This window comes from Eumetopias jubatus, unplaced genomic scaffold (assembly GCF_037043125.1).
Source record: "Eumetopias jubatus isolate StellerSeaLion01/CBP00866 unplaced genomic scaffold, mEumJub1_p1.0 scaffold_52, whole genome shotgun sequence".
NCBI lineage: Eukaryota > Metazoa > Chordata > Mammalia > Carnivora > Otariidae > Eumetopias > Eumetopias jubatus.
In genome coordinates this window covers 264612-287049 of record NW_028274858.1, presented here as the reverse complement: position 1 = coordinate 287049, position 22438 = coordinate 264612, and the positions used below count along the sequence as shown (strand labels likewise).

The 22438-nt window shown below is 51.2% G+C and overlaps 1 pseudogene; it reads right to left on the bottom strand.

Annotated features, from left to right (window-relative positions):
* Positions 1–12637, bottom strand: part of LOC148161840 (acrosin-like) — a 481356-nt pseudogene extending 468719 nt beyond the window's left edge.
* Between the last annotated feature and the right edge of the window lie 9801 nt (positions 12638–22438).

The following is a 22438-nucleotide window of genomic DNA, read 5'->3' as shown; positions in this document are numbered from 1 at the left end:
GATCATTTCACAATTGATGTAAATCAAACCACCCTGCTGCACACCTTAAACTTATACAGCAATGTATGTCAATTATTTCTCAATAAAACTGGAGGGGAACAGGATGGGGCGCCTGGGTGGCTCAGTCAGTTAAACGTCTGCCTTCAGCTCAGGTCATGATCCCAGTGTTCAGGGATCCAGCCATGCATCATCAGCTCCATCCTCTGGGGGGAGTCCGCTTCTCCCTCTCCTTTTGCCCTCCCCACCACCCCCTCTTGCTCCCTCTGTCTTTCACTCTCAAATTAAATCTTAAAAAAAAACTAGCAGGGGGACAAAGGCCTCCTGGAAAATGGGAAAGAAGTCCTTTTGCATTTGAAGAGTTGGTTGGTTATCTGTGTGGAACTTCCCTTTGCATAATGATGAGTTGAGTACTGCCGCTGTTCTGAGATGGTCTTGGAAACCATGACTGTAACATTGAAACAGCAACTGATTCAGATTTATGAAAAATATGGTTATCATATTTCAAAGATTTCTTATTTCTTGTGTTGTGATCCAACTAAAATCAAAAGTGTATTTGAAAGGCTTCACAGTTTTTATTCTCCAAAAGAATATCCAAAATTGTATGGGATACTTGTTGTCTTGCGTATACAGGACATTACCACTGGATATGACGGCGGCAAGCCTAATCATAAATCAGTGTTGCCTGTGAGTAAAAACAGCAGAGTGATTACATCCCCTTCTCAAAATGGCTGTGTTGGTGGTCCTTGGACGAGCAAGACAGAAACAAAGACAAAGTCCTCTGCAGAGACGTGAGTACTCTCTGACCCGGAGATGGGAGTGACAGAGCCTTGTTGGAAGAAGAATTGAAGAAGCTCATTTAAGCTCGGATTTAAAATTGGTGTGGGCCCAGTTAAGGATGAAACAGAACAACCAAGAGAACTATGCATTGAATTCGTGTGAACATTCTCTACCTCATCTGGGCAAATAGTTTCCTTTTATTTCCTTTCTTTCTGGTCAGCTGACTAAACAAGTTGTATAAATTTGAAATGAAATGGACTTGAGAGAAGTTATTCAAATTTTTCCTAATCTTGAACAAAAGTCACTACATTAAAAGTATTAGAGTAACACAGTTTTTCCTTTAACAGAAACAAAACACAAACGTGAGTTTTCTTTTTTTTTTAAGATTTTATTTATTTATTAGAAAGAGAATGAGAGCATGAGAGGGAGGAGAGTCAGAGGGAGAAGCAGACTCCCCGCTGAGCGGGGAGCCCGACGTGGGACTCGATCCCGGGACTCCAGGATCATGACCTGAGCCGAAGGCAGTCGCTTAACCAACTGAGCCACCCGGGCGCCCACAAACATGAGTTTTCTAATTAAAGTATGATTAAGCTTAGTTCTATAGTCTTATAACTGTGTACAGTACATTTTCTAAAAAGGCATGTAAGTGTTATGTCATTGAACAGTTAGTTAAGGAAATTATTCATAAAATTGGCAAAAAAGTGGACTGTACTCCAATCACTGTGGTAAATTGCCATTGTTACATCATAGATATTAATTCATAAATTAGAGTATTTGAAATAGTGTATTTAGCATTTGCAGTTTATTTTAAGATTTATGTATTTGAAAGAGAGAGAGCACACATGTGAGCATGGAGGGCGGGCGGCGGGGGTAAGGGCAGAGGGAGGGAGAAAATCTCAAGCAGACTCCCCACTGAGTGCAGGACCCAATGTGGGGCTCCGTGGGGGGTGCTTAACCCCATGACCCTGAGCTCATGACCCGAGCCAAAACCAAGAGCAGACGCTCAACCCATTGAGCCAACCAGGCGACCCTAGCATTTGTGGTTTAAAACATTGTTATAATATATCCTTCAACACCTCTGCTAAAGATGCTCGTGGTGCAGTATACATTTAATATATGTATCTACAATTTTGATGTTCACTATACCGAAAGTAAGAGTGGGAACACTCCTGTTGCTCTTGTCAGATTTCTCAGTGCCCTCTCAGGGTCTGGTGGGAACTAATACAGTGTTCCTACATTGAGTATGAACAAATCAGTTAATTTGCAGACAGCTAAAGAAAATATTTTCAAACTACATAGGTGCTTCCTCTTTATCTCAAATGGGTTTGCTGTTTTAAGAAGAAAATCTGAGAGGGTGCCTGGGTAGCTCAGATGGTTAAGCGTCTCCCTTCAGCTCAGGTCATGATCCCAGGGTCCTGGGATCGAGTCCCACATTGGGCTCCCTGCTCCTTGGGAGCCTGCTTCTCCCTCTGCCTCTCTCTCTCTATCTCTCTCTCTCTGTCTCTCATGAATAAATAAAATCTTAAAAAAAAAGAAGAAAATCTGAGAAAGAAGCTCTGAATCTATTCAAAAGTCCAGTTTTATAAGTAGATTTATTCCTTTATCAGATGAAGTAATCCTAATTTTACTAAGACACAAAAATATATTTTAGGTATTAATGAATCACTAACCTTAAAGCCCAGTTTATTCTAACATTTTGTGGCCTCTGTAGAATTTGTGATCACGTGAGATCCGTTTATCATCTTCAGTGTGGAAAAATGTTTTGGAAGTTCACTTCTGGTGGATTCTGTGGTCTTCTGAACAAGACCTCACAGAGAAGTGCTGTTTGAACTTTTTCAAGTGCACCCTGTCGTGTATAGCTCTCAGAGTGCCTGGGCACGTGTGTTAGAGTTAGGAGGTAGCAATCAAAGGCCTTGGATAGACTCACACTAAACAATTTACCTAGAGGAGATAGCAGTGGTATTAGAGAATTTATTTCCTTTACAAAGAACAGTAGAAGGTTTGAAATGAGTGGAATGCTCATTAAATATTGGTCTGTTGCAGCTGTCAGCTAACATTTGGTTAAACTCATAGGATTCAAATATAATTTTCAAATTTTTATATTTCCACTATTAATTTGCTCTTTCCTTACTTTCTTATAGATGGATCTCGCATGACTAGGGTAATAGCTTGCCAAATGCAGAGCACCACTTTTCTGAATAAGGTTGTTTTCAATGGCTTTGCACTAAAGAAGCAATGTGTAGAATTATTTGTTTTATTTGCTTTTAGGAATGTTGACTGTAATTTTGGAAGTGGCCTATATTCAACAAAGTGGTCTTCAGAGTGCTATGTGTGTGTGTACAGTATGTAACTTTAGGGTGAGTAATAGTGTTTCAGTGACTGAGGGATGAGGTAGGGCTGCAATGATAGGACAGCCTGCTCATCATCACTAGAGCCACGTCACAATGACCGTACTTTATTCACGAGAGAACACTTTGACTGCTTTAATACAGTGCAACACTTAAGTCATGTTCCTCAAGGAAAAGTTATTGAAGTTTGGATTCATATCTCAGAAATTAAACAATCCAAAATTAAATTAACCAATTTTATATTCCTAGCATATACAGCCTGAGGAATCATTTGACCCTAGCCACACTCCCGAATCTGTCTGAGCATGGAATTTAGCATCTTTTTGGCACACGGGCACACATTTGCTTAACAAAGTCAGTTCAGTGATAGCTCAACCCATCCAGGAGAAATGCAAGGGCTGGCTGGGGAGGTCCCACCCCTGGGCTCTGCATTGTCTCTTCTTCTTCATGAAAATATCATGGACATGAATGAATTCTCACTGAGCATGCAGATCAAAACTGGGGTTCTCTAGAGCTTTGAGGAGAAAGAATTATTGGGGCAAGATCAAAGCATACATTGGAAATAAAGAAACCTTATAAAGGTCAATAAGGTGGCACATGATGCCTCTTGTGAAGAGCAAACTTATCATCACCCTAAAAGCGGAGGATGAAGTGACTGTGGGCAAATTGTTGACTTGTGCTAAATTTGTTTTTTTTTTTTTTTTTAGTATCTTTTTAAAGAGTAATCTCTACAATGTAACATGGGGCTTGAACTCAGGACCCCAAGATCAAGTGTCACACACTCTACTGACTGAGCCAGTCGTGCAACCTGAGGATTTTGTTTTAAATATAAAGTGTTCTATTTGGGTGTAGTAACTTCAGTAGACAGGAAAGCTCTGGGAGTTTGGATACTTTGGAATATCTTTATATAGGATAGACCTGGCTTAATGGAGAAATTGTTCTATGACTGTTGCTATTGTTTCCATTGATGTTTGTGATGCTTCAAAAATCCAAATTCTGTTTGAATGAATTTAATTTTATGCTTATTTCTACTTCCTCCTTTCCCTATGTGCACTCTCACATTTTGCTACTGTCAGAAGTTACTACCCTATTACCTCATGATAAATCTTAACAATATCCATTTCGAGGGGCGCCTGGGTGGCTCAGTTGGTTAACCGACTGCCTTCGGCCCAGGTCATGATCCTGGAGTCCTGGGATCGAGTCCCACATCGGGCTCCCTGCTCAGCAGGGAGTCTGCTTCTCCCTCTGACCCTCTTCCCTCTTGTGCTATCTCTCATTCTCTCTCTCTCAAATAAATAAATAAAATCTTAAAAAAAAAACAATATCCATTTCGAATGCTTTAAATATATATATAGACTACACTTGTGGATAAAAACACCACATATGACATATTATTACACCCCTATAAGAATGGCTAAAATTCGGGGCACCTTGGTGCCTAGGTGGTTAAGTGACTGCCTTCAGCTCAGGTCATGATCCCCAGGTCCTGGGATCAAGCCCCATGTTGGGCTCCCTTGCTCAGCGGGGAGTCTTCTTCTCCCTGTCCCTCTGCCCCTCCCCGTTTGTGCTCGCTTGTGCTCTCTTTCTCTCAAATAAATAAATAAAATCTTTTAAATTCTTTTTAATGATTAAATTAAAACAAAAAGACGGAGCACATCAAGTGTTGGCAAGAGCTGGAGGAACTGGAACTCTCAGATACTGCTGACGGGGATGCAGAGTGTTGAAACTGCCTTGAAGACACGATTTGGCCAGTTTTAAAAGTGCTCACCATACACGTACCATATGATCCTGCGTGTGAGTGGCTCAGTTGGTTAAACGTCTGCCTTCGGCTCAGGTCATGATCTTGGGGTCCAGGGATCAAGTCTCACATCGGGCTTCCTGCTCAGTGGGGAGCCTGCTTCTCCCTCTGCCTCTGCATCTTCTCTCTGCTCATGCTTTCTCTCTTGCTATCTCTCTCTCAAATAAATAAATAAATACATCTTTAAAAAAATTTCTCATATGCATCAAATTCGCAATTAGAACTTGTGCCTACACATATCTTAGGTCTGTTATTCCCGAATGCTCAGGTGTCAGGCTTTTACCACGTGCACAGATTTAGCCACTGTCAAATCATCTTGTTACTGTTCCTAGCAATAAAACTCATTATGAATTCTGCTTTTTAGAAAAATACTTATCATTTGCCTAAACCATCCCACAGAGAAACAGTGAGCATATCCCTCAGTTGCCTAGATGCCCCTTGGTGCTGGCTCATTGTTGAGTCTGTCCAGTTTTCCCCTGTTCTTCTTGTCTCTGTGTGCAGCAGTATCTGCTCCGGGACCTGTAAGCCATTTTCAGGGTTAGAGTATCCACAGGGATATGAAGGCAGATCAGAGAGTCTCACTTCACTTGTCAACAACTTCATTCATAATTTAAAAAAAAAAATGACAATTGGAACATCTATTCGTTTTGCAAAAATCACTGAATTTGATATAAACCAGTATTGGCTTATATGTGGGGAAATTAGTACATTGAGGGAAAGCTAAAGCAGGAGGCTAGATAACCCCTCCCAGGAAGGAAATGTGGCACTATATCTCGTAATACCCCTCCCGTACAATGTAATTTTGAGAAGGTGAGTCCCTGTGTTCTAATACGAAAATAACTCTAATTTGCTAAATGAAACAGGAAGTCAGAGCAGTATGAACAGTGAATAAATAAGAAGAGAGTTATACGTAAATCTATTCATGGGCATGGAAAGTTTTAGAAGATACACAAGAAAACATCAATCGGATTCTGCAGGCTCTACCTAATCCATGGCCTCCCATCAGTTTTCCCTGAGCATGAGCCCTGTCTCCCCAGGAAGGAGACCCAAGTGTCAGCTACAGATGACAGGCACAATGAGGAGAGAAGGGAAAAACTAAGGACAAGGATTTGAGCATGTGAAAGGAGAGAGTGCCAGGAGATTCCATTCTGGATCCTGGGAAGCTCTGAGGTGAAGGAATGATCTGTAAGTGGAAAGAAACCACTGGTAGTATAGCTCCTCCAGATTTCTCCCAAATCCTCCACACCTACCCCTACTCCCTAGCCTGAGCATATCTTGCCACACCATTGCCACCTGCAAGCTCAGGGTTCAGGACTGCCCAGGAAGGGTGAGGGCAGGTCCTGAGGTCCTGCCATGGCTGTTTCTGCTCTTTGGACCATGTGGACTATGGCTTGGGGTTTGTCTCACTCTGTGACTGACATTGAGTTTTGTTCAGTGTTTAGAGGGTACCTGGTGTCTGACACCAGGGTACAAAGCTTATATACCCAGTAGGGAGATTAAGAAACTGACTTCAGTAGAGACAGACCAAAGCCAACGAAAGGAATCATGGACATGCGAACTCTAATCTTAGTATTGTTGGCTCTCAGTGAAGGCAGATAAAATTTGGTTGTTTTATTTTATCAAATGTTAATACACTACAAGGCATGGGTCACCCAGATCAATTTGCAAGTCATCTTAGGTAGCCTAGGCATTCCAGGGCTCATAAGTGCACAGACGATATACACCCGAGTGCCCCTGAATAAGTATAAGATTACCCAGCATCTCATCACCAGTTGGCTCTAGAGCCCACATCTATAAGCATGTATAACCTGTCATGCTCTGCTCTGAAAGCTTCACATCTGTCCTAATTTCATTGTCACACAACCTTCTGGCCATATTTCCAGGGCCACATAGCTGATGAGAGGAAAAGCAGGGCGTTTGTTTGAACCCAGACAGACTGACGAATCCTGGAAATACTCATGCCTGCTTCATCAGTCCCTGTTACAGCCGCAGCAGGAAAAGACAGGGTCCTTGGTCTTCCTCACCCAAAGTTCCTCCCTCATGCTCCTGTACCCTATGCGATCTGTCTTTGCAACCAGAACATAGGACCATCTTGCACTTGAATCATGTGCACACAGTGAACAGGTGAACAGGTATGAGACTGTTGCATGTTGCAGCAACGGCCCAGCCAGGAGCCCAGGGGTTTCTTTCTGGAGCCTGCAATTTTTATTTCTCAAGTGGCTAATCCAGCATTTAGGTTTGATCTGGGCCCTGACCAGAGTAGGCAGTTGACCTGAGGTCATCGAGATCTCTTTCTCAGGAATTCACAGATGGACATAAGCAATTCTGGTTGAGGGCAGACTCCTGCCTGGGGTTGGCCATGTGGACTGAGCATCAGATGGCCACGGTACAAAACTTCAGACTGGGGTCATTCTTCCAATGCACTCAGACCCACACCCCTCCTTCTGAGTCAGCTCACCTCACAGAAGTGCTCCAGGGCCCACCTGCACTGATTTAATAAGCAGAGACTCTGAGTGTGAGATCCAGACCATACCTGGCTTGTCACCCCAGATCGCCTTGTTCCAACTTCAAAAATCAAGATTTAGGAAACCACAATGAGCCGTGACACACAAGCAATTCCACCCTGTTGGAGGGGGACAGAGGGAGGACAGATTTGCTGGGGGAGGGTTTGGATTGAGTCGGGGAGGGCAGGTAGGAAGAAGTCCAGAAATAATGCCTTCATAGATTAGATAGATAGAGAGATAGATATAGATATATTTGATATATAGTGGTGGTGGTGGTCGATTTTGCGTTGGTATCAACAGCTTAAGTTGGATGTGAGAAGGGGATGGATTGTCACAGGTCTCCTTGCAGTGAGGAGGGAAGGTCAGCGACCCATGTGTCCACGTATGAGGCTGTATGCATGCATGGGCATGTTGTACAAGTGGATTGGAAGGTTTTGTATTCTGGTGAGGAGAGGTAAGCATTCTCTTCCAGGGTGGTGTTCGGGTGGTATGATCTCTGTGTCACGGTGGGATCAAGCTCTCTGTGTGGTGACTGGTTCTTTGTAGGGGCACCAGGTGTCACCTCCCATCCTCACTGCTACAAATGGGACAAGGGAAAGGGTCAATGAAGCAGAACCCTGGAGTGAGTGGAGTTCAGGTATTCACCAAGAGGTTTTGACAGGGAAAGTGGCGCCCGAAGGGAAGTTACCTGGCAGGTGTCGATCTTGCCTTCAGGGTACCCTGCACACACATTGGTTGAACAAATGCGCCCGTTGTACCACTGGGTGGAGTTACATAAGTCGAGGTCGATGAGGTTCACACGGGCCTCCTGCAGTGTAGGTGCGATCCTGTAGGCTACAGCCAGGCGCCCCGGTGGTGAGCGATCACAGAAGACATGATTTGGGAAAGCCCTGCCTCCTCCCTCCACGGAAACCCCATCATCCTGAAATGCTCTACTTCAACCTAAAATCCAGGAAAGTCAATGCCCCTGGCCTCTCCTCAGACACTTGTGAAGGATGTGGGGTGTTGGAGGCATATGCAGGTGAAGAGGAGGGGCAGTGCATGGAGGATGAGCAGATGTGGCTGCAGGAATGTGTGTTGATGCCAGATGATTATTCACAGCTACAACCAGGATGTGTCACCTCATTTACACCCCACATTGATCCCCTGTGTTAAGCGCTGTGACTCACCTTGCCTCCAATCATGACCTTGGAGCACCACTTGCCCAAACATGCAGGGAGGGTTGTGGTGTGTCTTGGATTCAGACCAAGGTTTTCCTCTCTACACTCAAATCCAGGACACACAGTTCATTTCCTCACAGTACGGCTCTAAGTCCCCCTCATTGCTTTTTATCCCCCGTTAAACCCCTCAGCTCAGTTCTGGACAGGATCTGCTAGCGCTGGGCAGATGAGTCCCTCCCCGCATACCTCCCATCCCTTTTGAAGTTACAGAGAAGGAGGAGCTGCAGGATGGCCTCCACACACACAGATCTGTCAGGGGCATGGGTGGTTGGAATAACCGGAAGGCAGGTCAGAACCTCCTGTACAGCCCCAGAGGCTCCATCATGACCTTTGGGTTAAGGAAGGCCCAGCCCAGGCGATGATTCCATCAGCCAACCTCACACCTGACTATAGGGGCAGCTATCCCCTCTTCATCAAGTGGCCTCCCCCCACCACAGCCTCACCCACAGCCCAGCCACAGCCTGGTGGGTGGGTCTGAAATCGCGTGCATCTGGGTGGAGACGTGGCGGATCACACTTGGAATATGGCAGTGTAGGCCAAGTGGGAAGCCAAAACCAAGTGGAGGAAAGTGGATGGAGCTAGGCACACAGCATTCAGACTGTGTGATTGTGTGTCTTGGACTGCGTCTCCAGGCCCTTCAGGTCAACTTTGCATACCACCCAAGCAGGGTTAGTTTTGTACTTGCACTGTCCCCAAGGCAGGGGTGACATGGAAATGACCACCACAACAAGCCTGGTCGCTTACGGTGACCTTTTAGATCTATGGAAGAGCCAGATGACCTGGAAGAGAAGAGGGTTTTCTCAAGCCCCACACCTTGGCTTTAAATGCTAAAATGTCACAAGAACTTGAAATTCAATAGAAAAGGAGGACTACCCCAGAAGCATATGGGCTCAAGAAGGAGGTAGAAAAAGGAAGGTATGCAAAAATGTCACAGAAATTTGGAGGCTGGGGATTTCTTTAAGACTTGGCCTTACCAGTGGGGGATGGATTCACCAGAAGATGGTAGAAATCCCACTAAGTTGAGGAGGATTCTAGAACAAAAGAGGCCTTGTGTGATGTCCAGGGTGTAGCTGGGAGCCTATAAACCTTTTGAGAGATAGGACAGCAAAGGTGGTGGCAGGCGTGGGAGTGTAGATGGGAACCCTGAGACCAGCCCCCCAGGGACTCCAAGAACCCTGGGACACTGCGCACGTGTTTGGGTGGATGGGGAAAGCAGGGTAGGCTGGGGGGATGGGACAAGAAGAATGCTCTAGAGGCCTCAGCAGAGCTATGGACATCAATAGACAGAGGTTGATACCCCAGGTCAGGGAGGGAAGGGCCAGCAGAGGCCAGTGAAAACAGGGGTGCCCGGGAGGAGAAGCAAACCAATCAGAGAAGGGGCGCAGCCTTGAGTGAGGGAAGATGAGTTTCAGGAAGCATACTGAAACTACCAGGGTTTTGTCACCAGAAAAGGCTTAGTTTTGAACCCCAAATGACTGAAGTGCTTTGAATTAGGAGCCTTCAGTTTTCCATTATCAAGGGACCGAAGAGCTTTCAGTCTCTCTTCTCATCCCCAGTGTGACTGGGTAAAAAGTCCATGTGGTCACCTGTGGAAAGCTGAAAGGCCTAACCTGCTCGTCAAACCCTTGCTGCCCACTGCTGGCCTGCCAAGAACCCCGTCCCCTCTCTCCAGAGAAAACGATGACACTCAGAAGGGGAGGGAGGATTCTCGCATTGTGACCACCGAGGGTGGGGAGCAGAGGTTCACTGACATCTAGAGGGCTGGGCTCTGGGGTCTCAGAGCTCAGAGACCAAGTGACATGGCCCTTCCACTCACAGATGCGGAAATGGATGTCCAGGGAGGAGAGGGGTTGGCCCTCAACCACAAAAACCCTCTCGAGCTCTTCTACAAGTGCCGTTTCAGGGGACAATCCCCCAATTCCAGAAGGTAGCAACTGGGGTTCCAGGCCCCAGAGAGAGCCACAGCCCATACCCCATTCAAAAAAATGCCCAGGGTCTCCTGGGGCTGCATGCACCCTTCCACCCGGCGACCACACAAGCCATCAGTGGTGAGGTTGTGGACAGGGGACTCGGCTGCCAGTTTCTCCAGCTCTAAAAGGGGACAGCATCCCGCATTCTGGTGGACATCGCCACTAGGCACCACATATGGCCCCTGCACTTCAGAGACCACTGAGGGAATGACCAGCAGTGACCCTACCCCCGTGAGAACCCCTCCCATACTCTGCTTCCTCTTTCAAGAATCCCCAGCCAGCCATCCAGCAGGCCTGGGGAACTCCAGGTGGGCCTGCCCTCATTTGGGGCTGGCAGCCCGTTCCGATGAATTGCCCACAGGGATCGGGAGTGGTGATCTTCATCAGAGCGATGTCATTATGCTCTAAACTGGGGATGTATTTCTCATGAATGATGATTTTCTCGACATATCTCTCCTGTTGAGGCAGCTTCGCTGGCTTATCGTTCACATACATAATTTCCCTTGCTCCAAAAATGAGTCGCCAGTCTTATACCTTTCTGTGGGCACAGAGGCAAGCCAGGTTATCCTCAGAAAGGACGGGCGTGACAGAAACTTCTGGTGACCATGATCCTCAGAGCCCTCCCTCAGCAAGGGCCTGGGCCCAACCACTCACGGTCTGGTTGCTACAAGGCCCAGAGCCCCTGGGAGACTCTGCACAGAGAGTCCTGGAGAATGTCCCTTTCTGGAAAGAGCCTTTCTGAAGACCTCTCTCCACGTGTTCCCACACGTACTTTTTGGAGATGAAGCAGTGGACAGCAGTAAGCAGCCAGTGGGGCTTCAGTAAGGTCCCTCCGCAAGCATGGTACCTTCGGTTATTATAGGATATGAATACCTGGAGGATGACCATCCAGGGCCAGGCCCTGATTGTTGCATCCTGCCCTCCGACGATATGGCCACTTCCAGGTGGGTTCTGCCTGAACCTTATCCCACAGGGGGCACTGGGGAGAGACCAGGTGCACAGTTCAAACCAAGAAGAGGCACAGCCTGTCCTCGTACCTGCACGATGGGGGAATCAGGGCTAGGGGGCTGGGCAAAGTGGGGCATCCAGGAGTGTGGAGGGTCCGAGGGGGAGCTGCTGAGAGGCGCTGTGAGGGCGGTAGGGAAGCAGGAAACTGCAGGCTTCAGGAACTGCTTTGGAGGAGTATGTGTTCTGGAGTGGGTGTAGCCCCAGGGCTAGGAAGGAAAGTGCCATAGGAAGCAGGACCGATGATAAGAGCCTTAGAAATATGGGAGATCCCGAGGCAGAGGGGGAGACTAGAGTTGGAGAGAGGGAGGTGTAATGGCTTGAGTTCTATAGAGCCAAATTTGAGCGGGAGACTCAGAAAACAGCCACAGGGGTCTTGGGGCAGCTGCAGTGTGGAGTTGGATGGTGGCAGGAGGAGGGAGAGTACCCAAGGCAGGTCCAGTGATCCCAGGTGTGGGGAGCAGCGGTGGTCCAGGGGTGGAAGTTCTGCGAACTGGGGAGAGGCCACAAGAGTTTGGGGGTACCTTGGGGGCTGTCAGAGTCTAAGGTGGAGGTGTGACCCTAGAAGAATGCCATGACAATACCCTGGGGTCTTTGGGGTCAGCCACAGGTGGGGCACCTCAGTATCTGTGGGAAGAAAGAGGTTTCTAAAAATTGGGACTTGATGTACAAGAGGCAGTGAGGTCAGTCTCTAGGTGAGGGAAGGACCCCAGCGTCTGTGGTACGGGAGGCATAGGAGCCCAGGGGTCAGCCCTGGGGTCTCTCGGCTGATGAAACTGGGAGCAAGGATGGTCTGAGTTGGGGATGTGGGTCACACCCGTGAGACCCAGGGGACTACTAAGGCCCAAGCTTGGCCTCCTTCCTAGCCCTGGACAGAGGGAGTCTGGGTGGGGCTTGCTATTCAGAAGACACTCTTTCCAAGCCCCGGAACTGTCCCTGACACTTACTCACACGTAGCGTTATCTTTGGCAACCACAGACACTGCCAAGTCCAGCAGAATGGCAGTTGGCAACATCTCTACCATACTCCTGCCCCAGCCTGGCCTGGAAGCCCAGTGACCTCACAAAGCTCTGTGGCCTCCTGACCAATCAGCATGGCTACAGCCCCTCCTCTCCCCCCCAATAGTCAGGCCAGGCAGGAGCCCTTTAGCTTAACCGGTCCAGGCTGAAACAAGATGCCAGCTTTCTGTACAGGCTCCTCTGCACCCCTCGGGGGATGGGGGCTCATATGCAGCCCCCTCCCTCTGTCCCAACGCCAGGGTCTTCATTCCCAGTTACCTTTGGAAGGTTCCGTATCATCTGAGGATCCAGTTTTGTGCAGTGTCAGGGTCTGCCCCTCATGCAAGCTGCAACCACAGTTCCTGTTCCAAGTCATGGGTTGAGGGGCACTTCTGTCCCTCTGTGTCAAGATGATGCAATATGTCAATGGTCACAGGGTGTCGGGCTCACCAGATTAATCGATCCTTAAGACTGTGTAGGGCAAATTGTCTTTCCCTCTTCCAAGTACATACTATCAGCACACTTTTCAAAGAGCCAATTTGAATTTCTATAATTTAAGACTACAAAACCCACCTTTCTATTCACTGCTGAGTATCACAGGGTCTGGTGTTTCCTACCTGAGTGTCAACATGTCTCCTCTCTGGGACCTACATGCAGGAAGATGTGTCTCCTATAACTGAGGGTCAGGCATTCTCACCACAATCACCTGAATATCCTGAGGTTTCATTTTTTCTGATTGTCAGGAGACGACATCTCACCGACGGGAGGATGACAAATGCTCACCTCACATACCCGCATGTGAAGAAGTTTCACCTTCCTGTAGGAGTGTGAGGAGGTCACAACTCCACCTGCATGAAGGGCAGTGTTCCCTCCTCTCCCGGAGTGTAAGTTCTCCACCAGACAATCTGAGCATCAAGAATTTGTCCCTTGCCTGCCTGCGTGTCAGGACAACTCAAAGCTTCTTCCTGAGTGTTATGAGTTTTCAGGTTGTCAAATGAGCTTTATTCTCCTACTAACTTTCTAACTGAGTGTCACAATTTCTCAGCTCACATAACTTTCAGGAAATCACATGCCCTTCAACTAAATATCCAGTAGGTCTTATATATCTTTACTGGAGTATCAGGAGCCATCATCTCCTAATGCTAACCCTAACCCTAACCCTAAGCCTAACCCTAACCCTAAACCCTAAACCTAAACCCTAACCCTAAACCTAACCCTAAACCTCACCCTCACCCTAACCCTAACCCTAACCCCTCACCCTCACCCTCACCCTAACCCTACCCCTCACCCTAACCCAGGGCTGGTGAGCAGAGAATCTGGAAGGCCAGCCCTCCAGAGCCCCTGCTAGCCCAGCCAGAGACTCCCTGAGACCAGAGCGAGCCCTCCCCTGCCTGCCCAGCCACACACTGGCCCCTGAGCTTCATGATCGCCTGTTCTTGACCCTGTAGGTGAGCTGGCCGACTAGAAGGGAGTCCAGCTGGTGGGACAGGCTGTAGATACAGGACAGAGTGACACCATTTGAGGTAGCAGGAGACACACTCTAGTCTCCCTCACGGAGCCTGCTTGGGAGCAGGAGTCTGTGTGCCCTAGGGGCCAGCACTCAGCAGGTTCTGTGCTGACCAGGCAGCCATGGACCCTAGAGAGAGTCCACTCTGCCCTCTTCCCACTCCTGCCTGGCCTCACCTCTCCTCACTGTGGGGCTGTAGGACCAGGAACCAGGCCCCATTGGGCTGGCTCAGATCCAGCTTGTAAAGATTTCATAGCCCGTGGAGCAGCAGGAAGAGATATTCACCCCCAAGTCCCGAGGGGCTATAGCCCAAAAGGCCTCAGCTTAATCTTCTATCACTTGGGCTGCAGAGAGTCAGTGTCCCAAGGGTCCCACAGGCTTGTAGAAGAGCCTGTTGGCCTTGGATCTCCATCCATGACCCACTGTGCTCCCTGTCCTGGGAAAATGCTTTCTATCCCCTCAAGTTCCTTTGCAGCAGAGTACACACTGGGGGCTTGGGGGGCTGAGGACCTGGGTATGCAGAACGTGGCAGAGCACTGTGCTCCAGTCTGGAGACCAAGGTCAGGGCCCTCCTTGTTGCAGCCTCAGAGTCCCCATGTGGAAGAGAATCCAGAATCACTGCTCCGGTCAGGATGAGGAGGCCTTAGGAAGGAATGGAGCACCAGGACCGGAGAGGGAAACGGGGACAGGGGAGCCTTCTGAGGTTTCTCACATCGCCCATGGAACCCACAGATCCTGCTCCTGTGAGAGACACAGACACAGAGACAGAGAAGGAGACAGAGAATGAACACAGGACAGAGGGAACCAGGAGAAGTCATAGACTTTCCTCCACCAGCTTGGAAATGACATCCCGGCATTTTGTGCCATTCCATTCCTGAGAGTGCCATCACACAGGCCATCCACCCTGGAGGGGAGGGCATTCCACAGGGATGTGTGACCAGGATTCAGGGGTGCCAGGGGCCACTGTGGGGACTGCCCAGCACACGGGCACAGAAGAGGCCCTGGGACCTGAGCCTCACCCCAATGGGAGCCTCTGGAAGTCTGTGTTGTGAGAGGACAAGGTCAGAATCAGTTCATTACTACCTTCCCACGGGGGCTGGGACAGAGGCAGGAGGGGGTGCCTTTACCTGTACCCCAGAGCAGACCCAAGCCCCTCTGAACTGTGTTCAATGCCAAGCCCAGCTCCTGGTTCATCCTTGCATTGCCAAGTGTCCACCAGCCTCATGTGAAGGCAGGAACGGAACATTTGTAGAGGTCCTACCCCCAATGGTGTAACTTGTAGTAGAAGCCAGAATGCCCCGATGTGCACATGGGGAGCCTGGGGAGGTCCCGAGAGGCACGGGGTCTGTCCAGGGTCACAGCTCTGGGCATGCAGAGGAACCAGGTCTGAACCCAGGTCTGTACCATCACAGCAGAGACACCAGCTGCACCCAGGCTTCCTGGGGGCTGTGGGTGGGCTGTGTGGGTGTCACTGTGTGGATGGGGCATGGGGGGAGGATGAGCATTGAGCAGCCGGGGAAGGGGGGCACTCGGGGGGCTCTTGTGTGAGGAGGAGTTTGGGTAAGCGGACCCCAGGCAGTGAACTCACTTCCCTGACAACAGAGCCCAACAGAATTTGGAACCCTGGCTAAATGTGCAAGAGGCAGTGGGGGATGCATCTGGGTGGAGACGTGGCAGATCACCTTGGTGATCCTCACCCAAAGGGCTCTAAGCTGGGGCAGGAGTATGATAGAAATGCTTCCAACTGCCAGGCAACCACATTCCATAGACAGACCCCTGCCCAGCTCATTTCTTTGGAGATCTTCAAACCAAGATGTTCGCATGTTGCTTTCCGAGGTCCGGAGCCTGAAGGCAGAAGAAAGTGCGCCCTGCAGACACTGTCCCCCGCTGGGGATTTCATGTCAGGGCTCCCCAAAGCCTCTGGACATTTGGCCAGAAGGACAGAAAGGTGACACCAGGAGGCCCAGAGCCGGCCACCCAGCCCCACTCGCTCTGATGACCTGTGTAGCCCCAGGTGCCCTCCCTGTGTGTGTGTGTGTGTGTGTGTGTACATGTGTGTGTGCGTGTGTGTGTGAGTGTGTGTGTAAAGAGGGGTCATGCAGGGTGGCGCCACCCCGAGCAGGAGCAGGCTGATGAGGGGTCAGATACCCAGTGGGCAGGTCATGTTCAAGGTCAAGCCTGGCTGTGTGGGATGGGGTGTGAGGCCACTGCCCCTACTGCCCGAGGTTAATCCAATAGCCATGCAGAGATGGGTCACTGCATGCCGGATGCAGGGCGGTGCATGCACAGGTGTGTGTCTGATCTGGGAGCAGCAGGGGACTGGGCAGGAGGACAGTGCGGATGGCCGGGGAGGGCTGTGATGCCTCGGGGCCGGCTACTGGTCCCTGTCTTTGCAGAAGGCCACGGAGGACATGGAGAGGAGGCTGGTAGACACGCCCTCCATCTCCTCGACAGAGGGGGTGACCCCACAGGGGTCCCCAGAAGCAGGTGCTGGGGATCGCCTGGCAAGACCTCCGACACCACACAGACTACTGTCCCAGGTGATTGTCCACCGGACAGTGGTCTAGGAGCCGGAGCCCACGGAGGCCAAGGCCGAGGGTGAGAAGGCTGGGGCTGGGTGTTTGTGGTGTGTGGGGACAGGTCGGTGCTGGCCCCACAGGGAGGAGCCCCAGAGGCTGGTGTGGGGCCAGGAGCAACGACTGGGCACAGCGCACACAGCGGTGGACTGCAGTCGGGGAGACATCCCTGTGAAGGTTCCTTCCCGGCTGTGGCTTCTCTGGGAGGCCCTGGGCTGAGCTCTGTCTCTGCAAAGGCCCATGGAGAGTAAGCACGGGGGTGAGCTTTTCTCCTCTCACAGCTGCTCCACCACCTGAGGAGCCAGAGCCCGATCTGGAGGGAGGGCTGGTGCCTGCAGTGACTTCAGTAGGAGACCAGGAGTGGCAGGTGACCCGGCACCTGCCCACGGAGAGCCTGGCGCTGTCCAGGAAGAACTGGCACCTGCTCCTGCCCCAGCCCCTGCCCCTGCCCCTGCTACAGTTCCTGCCACTCCCCCTTCCCCCACCCCAGCCCCTCCCCCTACCTCGGACCCAGATCCTGACCCGGGGCCTGCCCCTTCCCTTATGCCTGCCTTTGCCCCTGCCCCTTCCCCTGCCCCTGCCAAGGGTCCCGTTCCTGCCCCTGCCCCTGATCCTGTCCATGCTCCTGCCCTGGATCCTGCACCTGGCACTACTGCTGACCTTGTCCCTCCCCTTCCCCCTGCCCCTGCTCTTACCTCTGTCCCTGTCCCTGTCCCTGCCCCTATCCTGAGCCCTGCCCCTACTCCTGCTCCTGCAGGGCTCCCACAGCCACATCCAGAGCCCACAGCCCTGCAGGGAGAGCTCCTTGTACAATCACCCTTAGTTCCATCGCCGGAACCCGAGACCCCACCGGATTGTTTCAGACCCTCCCCCTGTGTTCTTTCTCTCTGGTACATGTTAACTGTTATTTCATCCTTCCATGTCCTATATACTGTTTATTATTTGTTTTAAATAAAATTACTTGTTTTCAATTGAACACATCATGAGCATTAAGTACATGCCCCATGCTGTGCCACCACACCCCAGAATATTGCCGCAGAATATCTCATTCCCCAAAGGAGGCCCCGAACCAGAAGCCCTCCCTGCCTGTTTATCCCCCAGCCCAGACCCCAGCAACCCCTAAGCTGCTTTCTCTATCTGTCCTTTACCTATTCCTGATGTTTCTGTTATTGGAATCACACAATAGGGGCCTTTGTGTCTGCCCCCCTATTTTCAAAGGGGACTCCTTTTCTTCTGTGTTTATTTGTCATAAAATTTCCATTATTTGATATTGAAATCCACGATGGATTACACATCAGATGTAATCAAAGAGGCCACTTTAGGAATTATGGGCACAATTTCGGGCCGAGATCCCTGGTCCTGCTGGGACACCACAGCCTGAACCCAGACAGGACAGGGCTGGTTCCTCCTGAGACCCACACAGAAACCATGGAAATGCAGAAAGCTGGAAGACACACCACAAAGGGCAAAAGCATTGCTCACAACCCAAGGCCACAGAAAGGTTTCACCTGACTCTGGTCCAAACCATGCTCCAAGTCACTGGGTTCCACAGGGATGGAGACCAAACACATGCAAGTCCAAGGCGGAAGGATAGGCACGCAGGGAATATGGGTCAGAGATGCGGGAGCTCCTGGGGAAGGACTCCGGCAAAGGAAACCCTATGGAGGCAGCGCTGGTCACCCTCAGACTGGCAGCTGTCTGGTCTGGGGACCAGCAGCCCTGGGGAGAACATGAGGAAGTAGAGGTCCCCTGGAGAGAATGGTGACAGGCACCCCTGTCTGGGAGAACAGTGAGCAGCACCCATCCCAGGCCACAGGTGCACCCATCCTCAGCCTCGGACTCAGCCCCGGAAACTCTGGCTCGGTTTTTCACACACGTATTGTCAGGAGTGTTCATCACAGCGGTGCTGGAGAGAGCAGGGAATGGAACAGCACTAATGCCCAAGGAGATGGATGGGATCCACGGTCCCAGTTCTCATGACAGAATGCCCTGCAGCTACTGTCCCAGTGTCACCTGGGCCCAGGATCCGGGAAGCCCCTCCTGAGACCCACCCCTCCTGCCACCCTGCCCCTGGGAACATTGAGAATTGTTTGAGGAGGAGGGGGAGAGGATCCAGGATGACAGCGGGTCCAAGCAGAAGGAAGGTCAGCACTGGGAGGACAGATGGACATGCCCTGAGCCACCATCCAGGGCCCAGGCTGTGATGCCCTCGGACCTCACCCCAAATAAGGACTCCTGATTTATGGACCCAGCTTCTGTGGATTTACTCCCTCCCTCATTCATTCTCTCCCTCATTCATTCCCCACCTCAGAACCTCCCTGCCCCACCCTCCTTCCCTCCAACCCTCCCTCCTTCCTCCCTCATTCAGCAGAGGATCTGGGGTCCCTGCTGTGTACTGAGCACTGGGGCTTCATCAGTGAGCATCCCCCAACCCACATGGTCACGTCCACTGTGGGAAGTGACAGGGGCAGTCCTCAGGGTTAGCAGTGGTGATGAGCACCAGGAATCGGCTCCTGAAAACAGAGGCCAGTTGCACAACGCAAAGAATGGAAGACCCATGCTTAGCACTTCCTCTAGAAAAATCTAGTCCTGAAAAGTAAGTATATCCTAGACTTCATGCAATGTGAGTTCTACTGGCAGGTACCTACTGATTCCTAAAACCAACAAAGAGTAAATCATCCAGTGTTGACTGGGGTGTTGTGACCCAAATTTTCAGACCAAATGACAGCATTTCAGCCAATATCTCCAGGGCCTCTGAGTTTTCCCAAGGGTCTCTGTGATTCCCTGATCCTTCCATCAACCTCCCTGGGAAGCTCTGTCCTGTCGTCTTCCTTGTCTCCTGCCTCTTCTGGGACCCTTCCGTGGCCTCCCCACCAGGGCCACCCCCTCCAGGACTCCCTGTGCCCCCTGGCCTGACACCCACATCCCACGCTGGGTCCTGTGAGCCCGGAGCTATTTGCAAGGACCGTGTGCTCCTTCTGGGGTCACTAGGCATCTCCCTTGCAGTGGCCTGCCTCTTCCTGCGCTGGGTCTCCTCTGAGCAGTCTGTGAGGCCGGACTGTGCCCATGTCACAGGCATGGAAGCGAGAGTCCAGATGGTCCAGACGACCTGCTCCCAGTCCCAGCGTGTGGAATCTGGGTCAACGATGGTCTGCGAACAGAGGAAGACTTGGGCCCAGGGAGACTGAGGGAGGATGTGGCACAGTGAGCCTGCAGGAGGAGAGGGAGCACTGTGGGGACCTGGCGCACAGGCCTGCTGGGAGACCACCCACACCAGCTCTGTCCCCAGGGCTGGAGGTTGTCAGGGTAGCCACCCTCCAAGGCTGCAGGCTGACAGTGACTGGCAGGAGAGGAGGTGCACCTGATGCAAGAGAGAACCCTCAGTCAGAGAGGAGGGGGCAGGTGCTCCCCAGCAGCTGGAGGAACTCGGGGTAGCCACCCTCCCAGGCTGCAGGATGGCAATGGCTGGCAGGAGAGGAGGCACGTGGTGCAGGAGAGAGCCCTCAGGCAGAGAGGAGGGGGCATGCTCTCCCCAGCAGCAGGTGCACGGGGGTAGGCCTAGGGGGCCTCCGTGGACAGCGGGGCCTGCACCTGGGGTCTCCACACAGACCCCCTCCTCAGGCTCAGCACAAGCTTGTCTGGATGGCCTTTGTCCCCCAAATACAAAGTCTGGCCCAGGACCCTCCTCAAGCCCCGACTCCCAATCCTTTGACCTCAGCTCAAGTGACAAGAAATGGCCAATAGTTTAGGTGGGGTTGGGTGAACAGGGACATTTGCTTTTCTGGCCCATGCTGTAACATTGCTGGCATTTTAAAGATCTCAGGGCTTTGATTCAAAAACAGTAGGATGCCGGGGACCCCAGTCGGCTTTCTGGAAACCTCCCTCTGGGCCTTGCAGCCCTCCCATCCCACCAGTTCTGCTCAGAATCCCTCCAGGTCACAGACCCACAGTCTTGGCTCCTCAGATGGCCCGGACAATGCACCTTCAAAAAGCGATCCCACTGGGGCAGCATGAAACACTGCGGATTCCAGCAAATCTGCCTCCCAGAAACTGAGGGTACTGCTGGATGAGCTGTCTGAAAACAGCCATGTTAGGGTTCCAGGAAGATACCAGAGGCACAGGAGTAACTGAGGAGCACCTGAAGGTCAGGTATGGGCAGTCAGAGGTTCCAGACACTTCTTCCCTAAAGCTCCTCATTCCTCAGCCTTTCTTCGGGTGATTCTGCTTGGTTTCTATTTGCCCCAACTGTTATCCATTGTCTTAAGTAGCAGAGACTCACGTATGCCTTTAAATGTTTTGGACATTTAATGTCCTCCAGTAGCCACTTCACTGCTGGGAGAGTTGTAGGACAGCAAGAAGTCCCAGAGGACTCCAAGGGTCTGGACTTGGTGTTTCCCTCTCCTGAGATGGGGACACCTGTGGGAGGTGCAGGTGGTCAGCTGGGGGAGGGGGGCAGGCACCTGACATGGACAGATGGGGGTAGGTGAGGCCCGAGGCCCCAGGGGTATGTGCCTGGCATCGAGACTGAGCAGGTCTTCAAAGCTGCAGACTGGCTGGGATCATCTTCAGGCTGAGGAGGAAGGTGAGGGGAGCAGAGGGGACTTAGCAAGTTCGGCTCAGATAGGAGATGGCTGAGCCATACTTTTGGGGGGAAAGTGGGTCAGGTTCAGGCTCACAGGGACAGACCTTGAGGCCATTATGCCATGTGAAATAAGCCAATCCTGAAAGGAGCGACACCGGAGAACCCCGCTTGTGGGGGATGGAGAGCACTCCCATTCACAGAGGTGGAAGGAGCTGCTGGGTGCCGGGGTTGGGGAAGGAGAATGGGGGGTAGGGTCTCGTGGGTAGAGGTTCAGTTTGGGATGATGAAAACATTGTGGCTATGGATGGAGGCGGCAGGTGCAGAACAGGGAATATACTTAGTGCCACCGAAACGCGCTTCATGGTATCAACTGTGTGTCCATTATACCACAATACAAAAGAAGTGAGTCAGGAAGTCGGGGCCGTCGCGAGCTCCTGGAGGGCCCAGGAGCAGGGAGCCTGTATCTTAGTTCTCGCTCTCATGCTCTGCCCCTTGTTGGGTGACTGAGCTCAGTAAGTGCTTGCTAAGACACAGTGCAGGCAGCTGGTCCAGAGAAAGTGCACAAGTGCAAACCCACTGGTGGGCACTGAGCAATGCCAAGGTGATGCGCATCCAGACAGAGTGAGTGCCCACCTTTCACAAACACCAGCACAGAAATAGCCATTTAAAACCAAGGCAGGAACCTTATATAGCCCAGAGGGCTCCACGCTCCTGGAGGCCAAGCTAGTGGCCACGGCCAAGGCCTCTGGTGGTGAGGGCACTGGGAGGTCTGAGAGGTGGCTCGGCGCGCCCTGACCCTGAAGCCCCATGGCTGCAGTGAGGTGTAAGGACTGGGAGGGAAGACCTGGCCAGCGCCCGTTCTGGCTCCATGGCTGCGACAGGGCTGCTCCCAGCCCCAGAGGAGATGTCTGTTGAGAACCACAGAGAAAAGCTTTTCCCTCAATTGTTCTTTTAAAGACGGTTGCTCAGCATTGACACAGAAAAACATCCGACATAAAACTGGAGCCGTTCACAGCTGCAAAGGACCTGGAAATGATCAAAATGTAGTGACCACAAAGAGAGGAACTTGTGCCCCCAGGCAGGCCTCCTGTGTGCAGGGCTGGTTGGGGCGGTGGCGTGCCCGTGCAAGCAGTGCTGGGCTCCACAGTTTCCC